An 18,344-nucleotide genomic window follows, 5' to 3' on the forward strand; every position below is an offset into this window, starting at 1 on the left:
ACTTTCCGATTGAGCCATTGATGCTCCTAGACGTTTCCACTTCACAATAACAGCATTTACAGTTGACCGGGGCAGCTCTAGCAGGGCAGAAAGCTGACGAACTGACTTGTTGGAAAGGTGGCATCCCATGACGGTGCCAGGTTGAAAGTCACTGAGCTCTTCAGTAAGGCCATTCTACTGCCAATGTTTGTCTATGGAGATTGCATGACGGAGTGCTCCAATAATTTGAAGGGCTGTCCACATACTTTGTATATATAGTGTATCTATTCTTTTGCATTGTATGCGTCTCAATCCTCCACCTCCGTCTATGTCGCACTTCCGCATCTGCGGTGAATGGTGACAGAGCTAGAGCCGTGTTTGTCAGACCATCCCTTAAAATAGCATCCGAACGGTTTTTCAAACCCCTCTATGGAAAGACGAGACTCTCACGAACATGATGCTGTTCTCCGTTTTTCTCTACGACCCCTACAAGCGTCTTCGAACCCTTGCCAACGTCCGAACAGTTTGGGCAACACACTAATATGTGAAAAGGTGAGACTCACAAGAATATGTACGGCGGTTGTTTTGCTCTAGGACGCCCACAAGCCTCACAAGACTCGTCTGAGTTCCCCCGGTACCATGTATGGACGTCTGCATGGAGACTGTTTAGTGACAAAAATAAGGGACGTGTAAAATAAAAAAATAAAAATCCAGATCTATCTTACATCTCTCAGATATAGGACAGACACTTCGTAACAATGTGCTTGTATGGGCTAATAGTAGTAAACTCAAATACAATGTTTAATGAAATGATTTTAGTATATATTTTTTGATACTTCAAGAGGTCTTAAACTTCAAAATAAAATAGCATAATGACCCTTGGTAATACACCTTCTTAAAACAATTCCGTATAGCTTAGTAGAACCCCCCATAACTTATGGTTTAATAATGGGTTTAAAAGGGGCGTGTGTATGTGTGTGTCTCAGTCACCAGATATCAACCGAATTGAACGCTTACAAGAGATTCTGGAGCGACACCTAAGACGCAGTTTTCCACCACCATCAACAACACACCAAATTATGCAATGTCTCGTGGAATAATGGTGTCGCATCCCTCTAATAGAGTTCCAGACGCTTGTAGAATCTATACCAAGGCGCATTGAAGCTGTTCTGGAGGGTCATGGAAGACACTATGTTGATGTTTCCTTTATTTTGGCAGTTACCTGAAGTTCCTCATTCAGGCTGTCTAAACTATTTTCTGCCAGCTGGTGGCAGCACAGTATCATCACTAGACATCACGTAGACATTCTGGATGAAATAGAGAGGAGACAAAATAGGCTCACTTCTAAAGCTGGTGAACTGCCCCACTATACAATTTTCTTACACTTCTTTCTCTTTGAAGATTTGCACCACTGCTTGCTAAAAGAAGCAGAGCTATGCTGGATTGGATGCTATTAAGGATTACAAAACTTCTATGTGGGATTGAAAAAACGTTTACTCTGTAACTATCTCCTCTAGCCAAGTTAAATCCTCCAACGCCAATACCTTGACTGGTTGTTATTTTTATTTTTTTATTGGTCTGATTACCTTTGTATCTTATAAAACATCAGTCCCCTTTTCATCTGTCTCTTTGGTTTCAGTATTCTCCAGAGAATGTCCAGGGACCAGGATGTCACATAGACCCCAGTGAGGTGATTCTTCCTGGATGCTCCTGTGTGACGACCCTCCCACTCTGTCTGCCGTATTCTCTCTCTGTTGTTTCCTTATTAGGATGCCGGTGGGCGGAGTTGGGAGGGTCGTCAACTACATGGGAAACACCTGGGCCCACTGTCATAGGATAAATGCACCACTTCCCCATTCATGGAGGAGACTCCATGAATCTCCCACTCCTCCCTGAGAAGGGGGCTCCTCCTGCATGCAGACTTTCGGACAGACATACGACAGGCTGTCACCAGGACCAGAGGAGATACAGTCAATTGTTACTGCAGGCCTGTGCTTGAGTGTAACGCCTTGTGTAGCTGTAGTGAGGTCTGCAGGTAACCGGGTGGTCCAGAGAGGCCTGGGGCTCAGGTTGTGTGTCTACCCCACAGAGGACAGGGGCTTGCGGGTGCGAGCTCTGGAGCCCATTTCCTGTGGGACCTTTGTGTGTGAGTATGCTGGGAAAGTGATCGGATTTGAGGAGGCCAGGCGTAGAAAGCTTGCACAGGGGCCTGAGGACAACAACTACATCATTGCTGTGCGGGAGTATGCTAGACAGGGCCCAGTCAATGAGACCTTTGTGGACCCTATTGTGGTTGGGAATGTGGGGCGATTTCTGAACCACTCCTTCCAGCCCAACCTGTTCATGGTGCCTGTCCAGGTGCACTCCCTGGTGCCCAGGCTGGCCCTGTTCACTGGCAGGGACATCACCCCTCAAGAGCTCACATTCGACTATTCAGCGAGCTATAGCAATACACACTCTATGGGTTGGTTCAGAGTGACCCTGGGACAGAAGCCAATGGGACAGTGACCCTCCAGAGGAAACCATACCGCTGTGGTGCCCAGAACTGTGCCCAATTCCTGCCACTGGACATATCTGTTGTCAACAATTAGATAGAGGAATGTGGTTATTTGTTTCATATCTGTAAGTTGATGTTTTGTAACTTGAAGTGATCATGTTGTACTGGAAAGGAGAGACATTTTGCACTGAACCCTTGCTTTTTTTGTTTTGGTCGAATCCAACTCTCCAGTTCTAATCTACGTGTTATTTTATTAAATGTAAATTCTGCACCCAGTGTGTCAGTTCTGTGCTAACAGCATCGTCCATCATTGTAGATAAAGATGGTTCTGTATGACACATCAGTTGCTCCACCTACACAGTCTGCTGATGTAGTCATCCTGTCCGTACCAGTGTGCCATCCATCTGGATTAAAGGGGCAATCCGGGATTGCTCAATTTTGGACTCATGTAACCATTGATTCTTGAATAATATAACTGATGGGGTACGACAGCTTCAACTGTCATACCCTATCAGAACCCAAAATATAAGCTTGTTATACTGTAATTCTAAACATGCACTGCTTCAACCATAGCTCTGTCTATGAATTTGAGAGTGGTAACATTTCTCCAGCTGTTAACCAGAACAAGTGTCACAGTGACCGCTTTGTTGTTTTTCTAAGTCCTGGATTGACCCTTCTATGATGATGACCCCCCCACTGTTCTCTCACGATTGCCAACTATCTCACTGTCCCCAACTCCTTTCTGTTAGATGGCATCGCTGGTCTGATATAGAGATACAGCATTTCTGTCAAAAAGTATAAACTCCATCTGTGTTCAGCAGACCAACTAAAAGCTCTCGCTGTCAGAGAGTACTTGTGCTATGTGGGGCACATCCCACCAGACCTAGCTATCGAAACACTTCAGTCCCCAAGTCTCATCGTGCCCTGCCTGGACTGTAAGCCCTCGCCCGACAGCAGATGAATCTACCAGATCTTTATGCCAACTGTCTGATATTGACTACAGTAAAAGACGGGTATGGCTTTCTAGTGGTATGTATTATACAAGGGTTTCCCAAACTCATTGTTCTTGTCCTAGCACTACACAGCTGATTCAAATAATCAAAGCTTGATGATTAGTTGGTCATTTGAATCAGCTGTGTAGTGTTGGGGGGTGGGGGGACGTGCACCCAGGGGTGGCCCAGGACCGAGTTTGGGAAACCCTGTATTATACAAATCATGTGTGCTCCTAGATTGGCTTTAAATGTTGTATGCAAAGGTATTTCTGTGTCAATAGAGATGATCCCCACATCCATTTAACCTTCAAAGATACAGAGCATAGAAGTCATGGGTATCTTGTCTTCATCCCTCAACTTTACAATTCTCTATGTATTTCTGTATTCTTTCAACACAGTGCCCCCCTTGAAAGTATCTTCAGCTTTTCATTGGAGCCAAATCTCCAGAGGTGTGAGACATTAAGAAGGGCCGGAGGGTATTTCAATATAGTAACGGGTCTTATTCCCCTGCCACGAGAGGGGCCACTGTGTCCCACTTTATTGTGACCATTCTTAAATGAGGCCTCTCTCCTCTCAAATGTCCCCACTTCCAGTCTAGACCCGCTTTCATACCAGCTGCTTATTAATATCCACATCTGGGTTAATTAGTACAGATACCATGGCGTGTTCAGTCCAGAAATGAGACCAGCGCTCCAGTCACGTTGTGGGGCTGGGTGGGGGTTCGAGCAGCGCGGCTCAACCACTAGGTGCACTCATTTTACTTCACCCAGGTTAAAGCATGGGCGGAATTGACACATTTTAGACCATCTTATTGGTCCTAAAATGAAATCTCTGCCCACCCGGGGCACCAGCCAGGCAGGCTTAAAGAACGCACCCATCCTCTCTAGCATGTTGGGGAGATGGTAGGCCTCAGTCAGTGTCAGAGTGAGAGATGAACTATAAAGGATGTTATGAATCAACCTACATTTTCTCAGTCTATAATGAGGGTTCCCTTTGCTCTGTATGTTTAGTTTGTTATGTTTGGTTCTGGTTGACCACGGGAACGCTTCTTCTGCCATCCCACTCCTATCAGAGGTGGCACAGTATATCAAACACCTGTGACCACTGAGATTTGTCTTTAATCAAGGTAGGGGTCAGGTTGGTCTGTGACAGCAGGTGACAGCAATTTTTTCATGAGGAAGCATTTTTCTTTCACCTGAGTAATTCTGTGTCCGAGCGTTCAAGAACATGTCGAAGCAGAGACCTAATCCTGTTTGTAATAGTTGATTTATGTCATTTTGTGAGTAAGCAAGCGACCCCTTAAATCCCTATGGCAACAGGATGTGTGTACAGTAGGCGATTGGACAGCAGGGTTGTGTGCATGGTGCAGGACAGACAGTCTTCCACACACACTGTTCAGGACTGGAGCTGGAACTGAGTGCCTCATTCCCAGAACAGTCACCTAGCAACCAGCACTTAACCACAGGAGGTGAACTTCCTCATGGTGATTGCAGTGGGCAGCTGCTACAGCACAGCCTTGGTCACAGTCACACCAGTCGCAACACTTAAGACGGAATAACATTGATTGTAGACTACAGTATGTTATGCTGTCCTTCTATGCTACGACTACAACATGAGTAATACCTGTACCATTTATTTTTGACCTCAAGAAAAATGTCTACGGCCGAATGTTTTGCTCAAAATGTCTTCTAAAATGAGCGTGTCATAGCCCTGAACTTTTTCTTGTCCTAGATACATATATAGTGTTCGATACTGGATATTTATTGATCTAGTTCATCATGAATCATTTTGAGAGTTTAGGTCTTTAATACTTCAAATGAGAAAGATGATAAAAATAATAACTTGACTGGCCATAGTAAGCTCCATACGTATAATCAGAAGAACATTGGAGCCAGTGTGGTGGTACTTTCTTTTGTGTGTGTCCACTGACACAATCTATTGCCCTGCAGCTCTAGGCTACAACTTAACAGTGCCTGTTCCAAGGCTGCTATGATAGAGACATGATAGAGACAACAAGTAGTGGGGGTATAAAGTCTATTTCAGAATGGTCAGTCAGAAATATGGTCGGGCAGCCTGTCATTACCGAAGTGGAGCACCTCCCTACTGAAGAAACAGATGTCATTGCCACCGAACTCGGGGCCCAAAAAAAAGATAAAGTCAACACGGATAAAAGAGATCTGTTGGGGCCATATCTAATTTCAAGAAAATTGTTCCAATAGTGTTATGGCTTTTTCAGGGCTTTGGAGTTGTTTTGTAGCTATTTCTATATAGAACTTTGACAATAATCGCTGCACTGCTTTCACGGAGTTGGGGATGGGTCATGACCTGATTGCTCTGACACGTTGCTCCTCCATCTCCACTCCCTCTATGGATATAAGGTAGTCCGAAAAGGACCAGGACCGCTGGAAAAACATAGCATATAGATCATGCGCCAACAGTCTTCCCAGCACAGACCTGACTAACGAGACATGCTGGGCGCGGTCAGCAGAATAGACCAAAATGTCATCTATATAAACCACTACGCCCCGTCCCAGCATGTCCCGAAACACTTCGTTAATAAAGGCCTGTAAGACGGAAGGAGCATTACACAGGCCAAAGTGCATGATGAAATACACGTAATGACCCGTGGTCGTGGAAAAAGCCAATTTCCATTAGTCACCTGCACGAATGCGCACCAGATTGTATGCGCTCCTCAAGTCCAGTTTTGTGAAGTACTGCGCCCCGTGCATTTGTTCGATGATGGTTGAGATGAGGGGTAAAGGATAGCTGAACTTAACGGTGGCTTTATTCAGAGTTCGATAATCAATGCAGGGGCGCAGTCCCCCATCTTTCTTCTTCACAAAAAACGCTTGAGGAGGCTGGTGACGTAGAGGGGCAGATAAAACCCTGCTGGAGGCTCTCCTGTACGTAGGTCTCCATTGGACTCGGTCTCCATTTAGGTGAGGGAATAGACGTATCCTCTTGGGAGGGCTGCGTCAGACAGCAGGTCAATGGCACAATCCCAGAGGCGATGAGGAGGCAGGCGTGTAGCCTGGGTCTTCAAGAAAACCCTGTGCAGATCCTAGTACTCCTCCGGTAAATCCACTTGAGGGGTGTTGTCCGGACTTTCCACCATAGTGGTGTTGACAGACACTGCGAGACACCTCCCCTGACACTCCTGTGACCAACCCAGCAGTCTCCTCTCAGACCAGGAAATAACAGGGTTAATCCAACTCAACCAGGGGAGACCTAAAACAACAGGGTGCGTGGGGGTGTCTATAATCAAAAAGGTGATCTGTTCTAAATGAGTGTCATGGATCAGCAGAGAAACGGGAACCGTGAGGTGATATATGAGCCCTGTCCTTATTGGACGATTATCCAGGGCTCGAACCAGAATGGGTGACTGTAGGGGAACCAAAGGGATGCGTAATGCAGTGGCCAGTGCGCTATCTAACAGATTCCCTGCAGCTCCGGAATCAATCAGAGCTAATGGGAGTGAGGGGCTAGAGTATTCAGGGAATTTGATGGGAAAACACATTGTTTGAGTTGACAGAAAAGGAGGGGAGATCTTGCATCCTGCCTGGGTTGGATCAGGGGAATTCCCTGGCTTGTCACCTCCTCGCCTATTTGTGGATAGAGGGCAGGTCGGGGAAAAATGACCCCTTTCTCCACCATAGGAGCAGAGGCCCAGATTCCTCCTTCTCCTACGCTCTGCCTCGGGCAAACGTGCAGAGCCCACATCCATCGGCTCTGGCCACGGAGCAGGTGTAACCATGGGTTCCGGATTCCACGCAGGTCTTCATCGGGACATGATCGCCGGATCGCCATGCTGATGAGCTGGTCGAGTGACAGGTTGTCATCACGGCAGGCTAACTCCATATATCTCCTCCCGCAGTCCGCAGCGGAACACGGTGACCAGAGCTGACTCATTCCATCCGGTGGAGGCGCGATGGTCCGGAACTCCAGGGCGAACTCCGAGGCGGTCCTAGATCCCTGGCGTAGTTGGAATTGGCGCTCACCCCCCTCTCGGCCCTCTACAGGATGATCAAACACCGAGCGGAAGAGGAGGGAGAAGCGCTCGTAGAACTTGACCTCGGGTCCGCCCGTTTACCAGACCGCGGCACCCCCTGACCGTCCGGTCAGTGCCGAGATGACGGTGGCAACCCTGTCTCTCCCGAAGACAGCCTCGGCGTAGCGAGCGAGGTACAGGTCGCATTGCAGAAAGAATCCCTTGCATCTTGCTGGCGCGCAGTCAAAGCGCTCCGGGAGGGACAGTGGTATTCCGCGGACCGGCTCAGATGGGATGGAGGCAGGTAGTGGTGGTGTGGGGGCTGGTGCCGGAACCGGTGCTGGAAACTGGAGAGACTGTACATTCCCCTCCCAACGCGGGATGGTCGCCTGCACGCTGTCCATAGCGCTGCCGAGCCTGGAGAGACAGTCCTCGTGATGCTGGACTGTCACTACGATGGTCGCCAGCTCTACTTTTCCCGCCCTCTCCATTTACAATGGGTCGATCATTCTGTCACGCTGCATAAGGATGGGAGACAGGCGCAGGAATACGTAATAGGGTTTTTAAATTCTTTACCCAAAACAAAAGAGCAAGCCGTAAACTTCTAAATAATTCATGGGAGGACACCCGTAATAACAAGTGCACAAAAATATACATAGCACCAAAAACCGAATAAAACAGAGCACAGGTACTCACAAGACCAACGGACATACTGTAGGACAGTGATCGACGAGGACGATGGGGAACAGAGGGCACACATATACACATACTAATCAGGGGGAATGGGAACCTGGTGTGCGTAATGAGACAAGACAGTCCGGGGTTGGTGGTGATGATCCAGTTCAGTGACACCTAGAAGGCCGGTGATGTAGATCTCCGGAACTGGTGTACGGAATGAGCAGCAGTACCGGGGGGATCCGTGACAATATTGTGTATCATTGAACCAAACTCCCCACCTGAACCTGCAGACCCATTGGTGTTTTCTTTCTAAGCTGTAACAATCCTATTACCAATGTTCTCTCTCACCGCTACAGTCAGTGACAATCTCTGATAGTACAACATGTTTGGTGATTCAATGGAACATCGTTGTCTGATTTTTGCACACATTCATTTGAGTTGAATTATCTCTTTTTTGTTAAAAGAAGTGTCATCAGTTTATTCATGGAAACATATACAGTGGGAGAGTAAGACAGATACGTACATGTATAGTATGTATAAACATGGAAGTGAAAGCATGTCAGTAGCTCTGTCTGGTTAGTCGTCAGACTGGATCAAAAGGGATTACCTGCTGTTAAAGGGTATTACTGAAACGGGGTTAAAAGGGGTTCTGTGGGTTAAATAGGTGAGTTCATCATCACCCCTGCATGGCTCTCTGGACGTTCTCCTTGTTCAAGGTAGGTGCTCCTTGGTACAGTCTTCACACTCTTGAAATGTGGATCATTAAATGTAATTGAATCTGTCACGCCCTGACCTTAGAGAGCCTCTTTTATTCTCTATTTGGTTAGTTCAGGGTGTGACTTGGGTGGGCAAATCTATGTTTCTACTCTAGTCCTACTCTAGGACTCTAGTCCCCAGTCAGGAGCCTGCAGCGACGGTCCCCAGTCAGGAGCCTGCAGCGACGGTCCCCAGTCCGGAGCCTGATGCGACGGTCCCCAGTCAGGAGCCTGCAGCGACGGTCCCCAGTCCGGAGCCTCCAGCGANCAGCGACGGTCCCCAGTCCGGAGCCTCCAGCGACGGTCCCCAGTCCGCAGCCTGCAGCGACGGTTACCAGTCCGGAGCCTGCAGCAACGGTCCCCAGTCCGGAGCCTGCAGCGACGGTCCCCAGTCTGGAGCCTTCAGCGAGGGTTCCCAGGCCGGAGCCTCCGGCGACAATCGGTGGTTCGGTTCCTCCAGCAGTGATCTATGGTCCGGAGTCCGCGATGACGATCTACTGTCCGGAGTCCGCGACGACGATCTACGGTCCGGAGTCCCCGGCGACGATCCCCGCACCAGAGGCGCCACCGAAGTGGGGGGAGCCTCAAGCGGAGCGGGGTCTGGGTCCCGCATTGGAGCCTCCACCGAGATGAGATGCCCACCCGGACCCTCCCCTATAGGTTCAGGTTTGCGGCCGGAGTCCGCACCTTTGGGGGGGGTACTATTACGCCCTGACCTTAGAGAGCCTTTTTTATTCTCTATTTGGTTAGGTCAGGGTGTGACTTGGGTGGGCAAATCTATGTTTCTATTTTTTTGTTGGCCTAGTATGGTTCCCAATCAGAGGCAGCTGTTTTTCGTTGTCTCTGATTGGGGATCATACTTACGCAGCCCTTTTTCCCACCTTAAGTTGTGGGATCTTGTTTTTGCATAGTTGCTGTCTAGCCCTGCAGAACGTTACGTCGGAGTTCAGTATTAAAAATCATGAACACTTTTTCACTGCGCTTTGGTCTCATTCATCTAACGACGGACGTAACAGAATCGAATACCACCTGGTAGACAATTTGTTCTGGTACATCTCTATTATGCTGAAATCAAGAGATTAGTTAGTATTTTGGTATACAAAACGCTGCATTATGAGTGGATTGGTATGACAATACATATTATGAGCAGAATGAATATCCCATGATATCAAGCATGTAATCTCCCCTCCTTGAAGTGATGGGTTGTGTACTTCCTTTGACCAAAATGCAACTAAATTCTAAATTCCTGCGAAGAATAATGTGTAGAAAAATACATAAGATGGAAACATCATTTCTCACACTTTGAGAGCAGCAATAGAAGTAATAGCACCAACCACTAGGCCTAATTAGAATGTCTCTGTAGCTGGTTTAATAAGCACATTTCCATAGGGGATTGCAAGGCCATTATAATGGCATAATTGTGTTTTATTTTTAGTGAGGAAGAACTCTACCCTGTAGGGCACAGCACCAGTTCCTGTTCTTTTGACAGCAGGACCCAAATGAAACTGAACCAAATAAATACACAAATTAAATAAAAGAACCCTAGACATGTACTTTGAAGAGAGGAGAGGGCAGTGATCTTCACGAGAACATGTCATTAGACATTTTAAAAGCAACCATATATGTTGAATCTTTTGGGCATAAAAAAAAATTGTATTCAAGTATTCATCCTACATTTTCTTAACTTAAATTATATTTAATTTTTTTCTCCCAACTTCTTCATAGCAACTTCTGTCCTGTTTCTGTCTCTCGGATCTGCATGGAACTAAATTCAAAACCCAGAAACCTGTCTGTCCGCAGGCTGCTGTCCTACAACACACTGGCCAACAGCATTTGAAACAGATTTTATCAATGGGTGCATTCTACTTAATCTGGCATTCATTTTTACATTTCCGGCTTGGTTGATGGGATGCAAATGAAGGGAGGACAGGGAGGAGAGGAAGTTGCTATGAGAGTGCTCAGTACTCCCATGCAGGCAAGGCTTATACTGTACTGTAGAGTGGGGTACTTCTGAGATAAATAAACCAACCAGCCATGACTGTTCTTCCTCTGTCTCACTGGGATCTGATCCTACAGATGGAAAAGATATAGCTGGTTACTTACCTTGAAATGAGATACATTTTGAAAAACAGAACACTTGACCCAGCTTTCATATGCAGTAGCTTACTGTAAAACAGTGGTCACCAACCTTTTCTGAGTCAAGATCACTTTTTGAGTCAAAATGCAAGCCAACATCTACAGTACCACTCAATTTTGTTTTTTAAACATGGCTTAAAAAATATAAGCTTAGGCACATTAACCAATTTAAACAGTTCTGGAGCAATGAGGTTTGTGCAATGGGCTATAGGCTTAATACATTATAACTGCATATTTGCTACGCTTGAATTGCCCTGTCAATTGTTCTTCTCAGACCATTTTGAAACTATATTTGAAAAAATCTGGTATAAGACTTGCAATACACTATATATACAAAAGTATGTGGACACCACTTCAAATTAGTGGATTCGGCTATTTCAGCCACACCCGTTGCTGACAAAGTATAAATTCGAGCACACAGCCATGCAATCTCCATAGTCAAACATTGGCAGTAGAAAGGCCTTAATAGAAAGCTCAGTGACCTTCAACATGGCACCGTCATAGGATGCCACCACGCAATCTCATAGAACTGGACCACTGAGTACTGAAGCGTATAGCGCGTAAAAATTATTTGTCTACCGAGTTCCAAACTGCCTCTGGAAGCAACGTTAGCACAAAAACTGTTCGTCTAGAGCTTCATGAAATGGGTTTCCATGGCCGAGCAGCCACACACAAGCCTAAGATCACAATGCGCAATGCCAAGCTTTCCAATGCCATTGGAAACGCATTCTCTGGAGTGCTCAATCACGCTTCACCATCTGGCAGTCTGATGGACGAATCTGGATTTGGCAGATACCAGGAGAACGCTACCTGCCCCAACTCATAGTGCCAACGGTAACATTTGGTGGAGGAGGAATAATGGTCTGGGCTGTTTTCACAGTTCAGGCTAGGCCCCTTAGTTCCACTGAAGGGAAATCTTAACACTACATAATAGAATGACATTCTAAAACGATTCTGTGCTTTCAACTTTGTGGCAACAGTTTGGATAAAGCCCTTTCCTGTTTCAGCATGACAATGCCCCCTTGCACAAAGTGAGGTCCATGCATAAATAGTTTATCGAGATCGGTGTGGGCAGAACTTGACTGGCTTGCACAGAGCCCTGACCTCAACCTCATCAAACACCTTTGGGATGAATTGAAATGCCGACTGCGAGCCAGGCCTAATCGCCCAACATCAGGACTCGACCTCACTAATGTGCTTGTGGTTGAAGGGAAGCGAGTCCCCGCAGTAATGTTCCAACATCTAGTGGAATGCCTTCCGAGAAGAGTTTTGGCTGTTATAGCAGCAAAGGGGGGACCAAGTCCATATTAATGCTCATGATTTTGAAATTAGGTGTTCGACGAGCAGGTCTCCACATACTTTTGGTCATGTAGTGTATCATTTGTTATATTACTTGTGAGGCACACCTGAATGAACATAATAATTTGCTTCTTTGCTTTTAGTGGACTGATGATGCAGATGGTCAGTCTGAGGGGAGGGAGCAGCGGTGAGGCTGCCTTTCTCACCGTCCCTTCACTCACCGTCCCTCCGCTCACCGTCCCTCCGCTCACCGTCCCTTCACTCACCGTCCCTCCGCTCACCCTCACTTTTGTTGGGGACAGTCTTTTTTTGCTGTATTTGTTGAGTCTCTCTAGTCTCTAGGTTTTAAAAGTTTTTAAATCTCACAGTATCAACTTTGCTGTGCGTTTGAGGTTTCTTTTTAAAGTCTGTGGCTCAAGGAAACTGTATAGACACGATCTGAGCTATCTGATTGGCCAGCGGTAGGCCTATAGGTGCGCTTGATTTGCTTTCTAGGCCCGCCGGTTAGGTGGAGTTCTACCTTCAGACACATTAAATGGTTCAAAATAGGAACACTTTGGCTTCACGGCGCTAATGCTGCTGAATCAAGTGCACCTACTGCCAACAGCGTGAAAAAAATGTAAGAAAAAGGAACGCAAGGCTTTATCATTTTTTACAGAAATGTTTGGTGGTCGATCTCAATTACGATCGACCGGTTGGTGAACACTGCTGCAGAAGAAAGGTAGTGTTGTGTTAACCCATAAGAGTCTAAGCCCTGTCTACGCTGGGAGTGTGGGGGAGGGGGGGTACTAAGCTAAGATTTTGAATTTCAAGACCCTTTGAAATATAAAAAAATACATATAAAACAATTATTTGATGAAAGAATTAGTTTGGTCTTAATGCTATTAGCCCATACAAATGCAAAGAATAACATTCACTTGGAACAACAGATAGTCCCCCCAAACAATCTAAACGAAGTTTGTTCTGAAGCGTCTGTCCTATATCTGAAAATCTGAGAGATATAAAATATATCTGGATTCTTTTTTTTTTTAACTGTACATGTATTTAACCCCTTATTTTTGTCTCTAAACAGTCTCCATATATGCTTCCATAATTTTTTTTGACTGGTACCGGGGGACCTTCAGACGGGTCTTGTGAGGTCCGAGGGCGTCCTAGAGCAAATCAACTGAGATGAACGTGTTTGTGAGAGTCTCACCTAGGGTTGTGGTGGTCACGAAATGTCAAGTAAATAACAGTCGGTCTCACAGAAATTGACCGTTTTTAAAAGAACACATTTCGCATCCACACCTACAAGCCACTGATGCTGGCCTTTGGAACATCTACATTTAAAAAAGTCAAATCCATGTAATATAGCCTACACCTTCACAATAAATCCATTCTTTATTTTAGACAGGTCTAAAGAAACATGATATGAAGGAAATGTAGTCTATTTCAGAAGAAAATAATAGCATACTCTGAGTTGTCCTTATGTTTGGTCCTGATGTGGCAGTTCCAAATGGCTGCAGGCTACACTAGTTCATTTAGCAGACAAGATTTGGTTAGAATTTCGTGGCATTATTTTATATTATTTTATAGTATGAAGAATACAATTGAACAAAACTGAATTTGAGGGAGTGCGCACATGCAGCTATTGTGTGTTGAGCGCTTAACAAAGAAATACTGTAGGTACTCCTATATGCTTAATATAGAGTTATTCATGTAACTTTCCTTGTTCTACAAATGTTGGGCTATATGTTTTGATTTGTAATACAGTACATTGTAAGGCTGCATGATGAGACTCTAACAATGATTTGAAAAAAGTAGCTTGAAAGGCGTAAGCTCTGCTTTGTTTTTTTTTGTGCAGGCTGTACACACTTCAATAGTCTCTCATTCACAATTTGACAAGCACTTGATAATGCCTTGAATTTCACGGCAGAATCCCCTTTGTGGCCGTAATGCACCCTAAAAAATCCATGCCTTGTGCGGGCCGGAGTGCTGCTTTGTGCCCTTCTCCCAATGTGCTGCACAATGCGAAGCACCTCTCATTCGCATGGCTCTCCATCATGTGATCTGGTCTTTCTCACAGGCTACAAGTGAAGATAGACACATCGGGGACGCAACTACTTCCGAGGTGCATATTGAAAGAACTGTCCACATTTACTTTTTGTCAGCCAATAAGATTAGTTGGCTTAATGAACAGCAAAAGCACTAGTTTATGTCAATCTATTATCCCCCATCGTACAGAAGTCAACCTATTCTATTCTGTGGAATAAATAAATATTCCAAACATTGTCTGGAACAGTTGTGGGGTGCAATAGATCCCAAAATAATACAGCCACTAGCATAAAAAAATCATTTTTTAAACCACTTGGCTGACGCAACAGATCAGAACGTTTAGCTTAAAATATTGATAAACCATTAGGCTATTTCTTCACATTATAAGCGCAGCAATGCGCACATGGCAGTAGACTATAAGCGCGAATGTTCCATTAGCGGGAAAACACCATTATCAAAAGTGACCGCGAATGTGATTATGCATGTAATGCTTTTATTATAAAGGTGCATTTTTATGGTGAAAAGTTTTTCCCCAAACTTGAAGCTCATGCGCTGCCTATGTAAGCCAGTTAGGCTCTAAACCCCTTGTAACGTGGATGAATGTGCTTAATTTTAAGAAGCTATTTGGCCACTTTAGTTATGATACAAACCTTATCAAAACATGGGCCATATGGGTTACATGAAGTGTGCGACTATGATTAGAAAAAGTCGCAAAGAAAGTTTCTTATGCTGGACATCATTCACAGGTGATAATATATAATTCACAAGTGATAGGCTAATATTGTCACCCATCAGACTATTCTTGATATAATCTTATATTTACATATACTAAACAATATATGTGTGAAATTTGTTTTGATTTAGAATGGACCATTATAATGAACCTGTCTCGAAACATGGGCAGCGGGAAAAAATACATGTCATCTATGCACCTAAATAGTGAATGAGTGGAGGACGCTTTTCCTGTGGTTCACTTTCATGCCAGCCCGGTAGTCTATACTCCTGTTGTAAAGATAAACAATGGCTTAACATTAGGAAAGTTGAGAAATACATGTAGTAGTCTTCTCCTTTCCCCCCTCTGATAACCAGGTGGTGAATCGCATCTCTGCATGTCTGGCAGACATATCAGTGTGGATGACGGATCACCACCTCAAGCTGAACCTCGGCAAGACGGAGCTGCTCTTCCTCCCGGGGAAGGACTGCCCGTTCCATGATCTCGCCATCACGGTTGACAACTCCATTGTGTCCTCCTCCCAGAGTGCTAAGAACCTTGGCGTGATCCTGGACAACACCCTGTCGTTCTCAACTAACATCAAGGCGGTGACCCGTTCCTGTAGGTTCATGCTCTACAACATTCGCAGAGTACGACCCTGCCTCACGCAGGAAGCGGCGCAGGTCCTAATCCAGGCACTTGTCATCTCCCGTCTGGATTACTGCAACTCGCTGTTGGCTGGGCTCCCTGCCTGTGCCATTAAACCCCTACAACTCATCCAGAACGCCGCAGCCCGTCTGGTGTTCAACTTTCCCAAGTTCTCTCACGTCACCCCGCTCCTCCGCTCTCTCCACTGGCTTCCAGTTGAAGCTCGCATCCGCTACAAGACCATGGTGCTTGCCTACGGAGCTGTGAGGGGAACGGCACCTCCGTACCTTCAGGCTCTGATCAGGCCCTACACCCAAACAAGGGCACTGCGTTCATCCACCTCTGGCCTGCTCGCCTCCCTACCTCTGAGGAAGTACAGTTCCCGCTCAGCCCAGTCAAAACTGTTCGCTGCTCTGGCACCCCAATGGTGGAACAAACTCCCTCACGACGCCAGGTCAGCGGAGTCAATCACCACCTTCCGGAGACACCTGAAACCCCACCTCTTTAAGGAATACCTAGGATAGGATAAAGTAATCCTTCTAACCCCCCCCCCCCTTAAAAGAGTTAGATGCACTATTGTAAAGTGGTTGTTCCACTGGATATCATAAGGTGAATGCACCAATTTGTAAGTCGCTCTGGATAAGAGCGTCTGCTAAATGACTTAAATGTAATGTAAATGTAGTCTATAGAAGCTAATGGGATCCCCCTCTTTTTAGTACAGGCCATCACTCTGTTTTCTCACGCAATTGCATAGCCTATAGAAATGTTGCGCAACATGAACTCATGAAGTGTTTGATTCGATTTTCAAATACATTTGCATTGATGTCAGAGTGATTAGAGGGACAATAGAGTGCTGAGTACCAGGCAGTTAGCAAGTTTGGTAGGCTACTAATGACCTTGAAAATAAAGGAGAGACTCTAGGAGCTCAGATGCAAAAATGTGATATCCAACGTTTCGACAGCCAAGCTGTCTTCATCAGGGTATAATCACAAACACTGCGGGATTACTCGTTTATATAGTGTCAAAAGACACACAGGTGTCTGTAATCATGGCCAAGTGTGGCCTAATATCATTGGTTAATTCTCAAATATAAAAATGGCATACAAAGAACAGCATATAAAAAAACTCATGGATAGCATACGATCATAGATTAATTTTAGACTACACAAGCTTACAAACAATTACAATGGCAAAGTCACAATAATCACAAGAATGGCTTCAGATCAAAGTCTACGTTGAGACCGAAGGGAGCTAGGGTTTTTAAGTTAAAGATCCAGGCAGCCTCTCGTTTTAACAATAAATTATCAAGGTCACCCTCTCTCCTAGGGAGGGTGACATGTTCGATGCCAATATAACATAGAGACAAAATCGAGTGGTTTGCTTCCAAAAAGTGGGCCACAACTGGTTAAGTCAAGTTTTTGCACCTAATGGAACTACGATGCTCTGAGATACGTACTTTTAATTCGCTCTTTGTTTTACCCACATAATTTTTACCACAAGGACAAGTTATAAGATAAATAACTGCCTTAGAGGAGCACGTAATAACACCTTTGATTGGGATCGATTTCCCTGTTTGTGGGTGTTTGAAGGATCTACATTTTTAAGTGCCATTGCATTGAGCACAGCCATTACACTTGTAATTTCCATCCAGTAGGGGCGCAAATAGATGTTGTTCAGGAATATCTTGGGGTGGTAAATCAGAGTGTACCAATTGGTCTCTGAGATTTCTGCCCCGCGAGAATACGACCAAGGGAAGGTCCGAAAACACATTACCGAAACTATCATTGGATTTTACCACTACTAATGACTTTACTGCTACTAATGACCAGCAGCAGCATTAGAGCTTGGAGAAGCCTAATTACCGTGCGGAACACGGTGACCAAAGCCGACTCGTTCTCACCTTTACACAGAGGGGTAGGACAAACCCTTCGGACGCAACAGACGATTTTGTGAGAAGACCAATTTTCAGGATGGCTCATGGTCTGACAAACACTCTCTAGCTCTGTCACCTTTCATTGTAGATGCGTTATATTCATTGCAGATGTGTTATATAGGTGAAGGCGGAGGATTAAGATGCATCCAGTGCAAAAATAATGGATAAAGTGCATTCGGAAAAGATTCAGGCCCCTTTACTTTTCCCACATTTTGTTACGTTACAAACTTTTAAATTCCTTCATCAATCTACACACAATACCCCATAATGACAAAGCAAGTTAAGACATTTTTGCAAATCTATAAAGAAAAAAATAACTGAAATATCACATTTACATAAGTATTCAGACCCTTTACTCAGTACTTTGTTGAAGCACCTTTTGCAGAGATTACAGTGTCGAGTCTTCTTGGGTATAACACTACAAGCTTGGCACACCTGTATTTGGGGAGTTTCACTCATTCCTCTCTGCAGATCCTATCAAGCTCTATCAGGTTGGATGAGGAGAGTTGCTGCACAGCTATTTTCAAGTCCGGGCTCTGAATCGGCCACTCAAGGATATTGAGACTTTTCCCGAAGCCACTCCTGCGTTGTCTTGGCTGTGTGCTTAGAGTTGTTGTCCTTTTGGAAGGTGAACCTTCGCCCCCAGTCTGAGGTCCTGAGCACTCTGGAGCAGGTTTTTATCAAGGATCTCTC

General features: G+C 45.3%; 1 pseudogene; it reads left to right on the top strand.

The window, feature by feature from the left end:
* The first annotated feature begins 1,837 nt into the window (after positions 1-1,837).
* LOC111969622 (histone-lysine N-methyltransferase SETMAR-like) lies at positions 1,838-2,819 on the top strand (annotated as a pseudogene).
* The last annotated feature ends 15,525 nt before the right edge of the window (positions 2,820-18,344 follow it).

Source organism: Salvelinus sp. IW2-2015, linkage group LG11 (assembly GCF_002910315.2).
Source record: "Salvelinus sp. IW2-2015 linkage group LG11, ASM291031v2, whole genome shotgun sequence".
NCBI lineage: Eukaryota > Metazoa > Chordata > Actinopteri > Salmoniformes > Salmonidae > Salvelinus > Salvelinus sp. IW2-2015.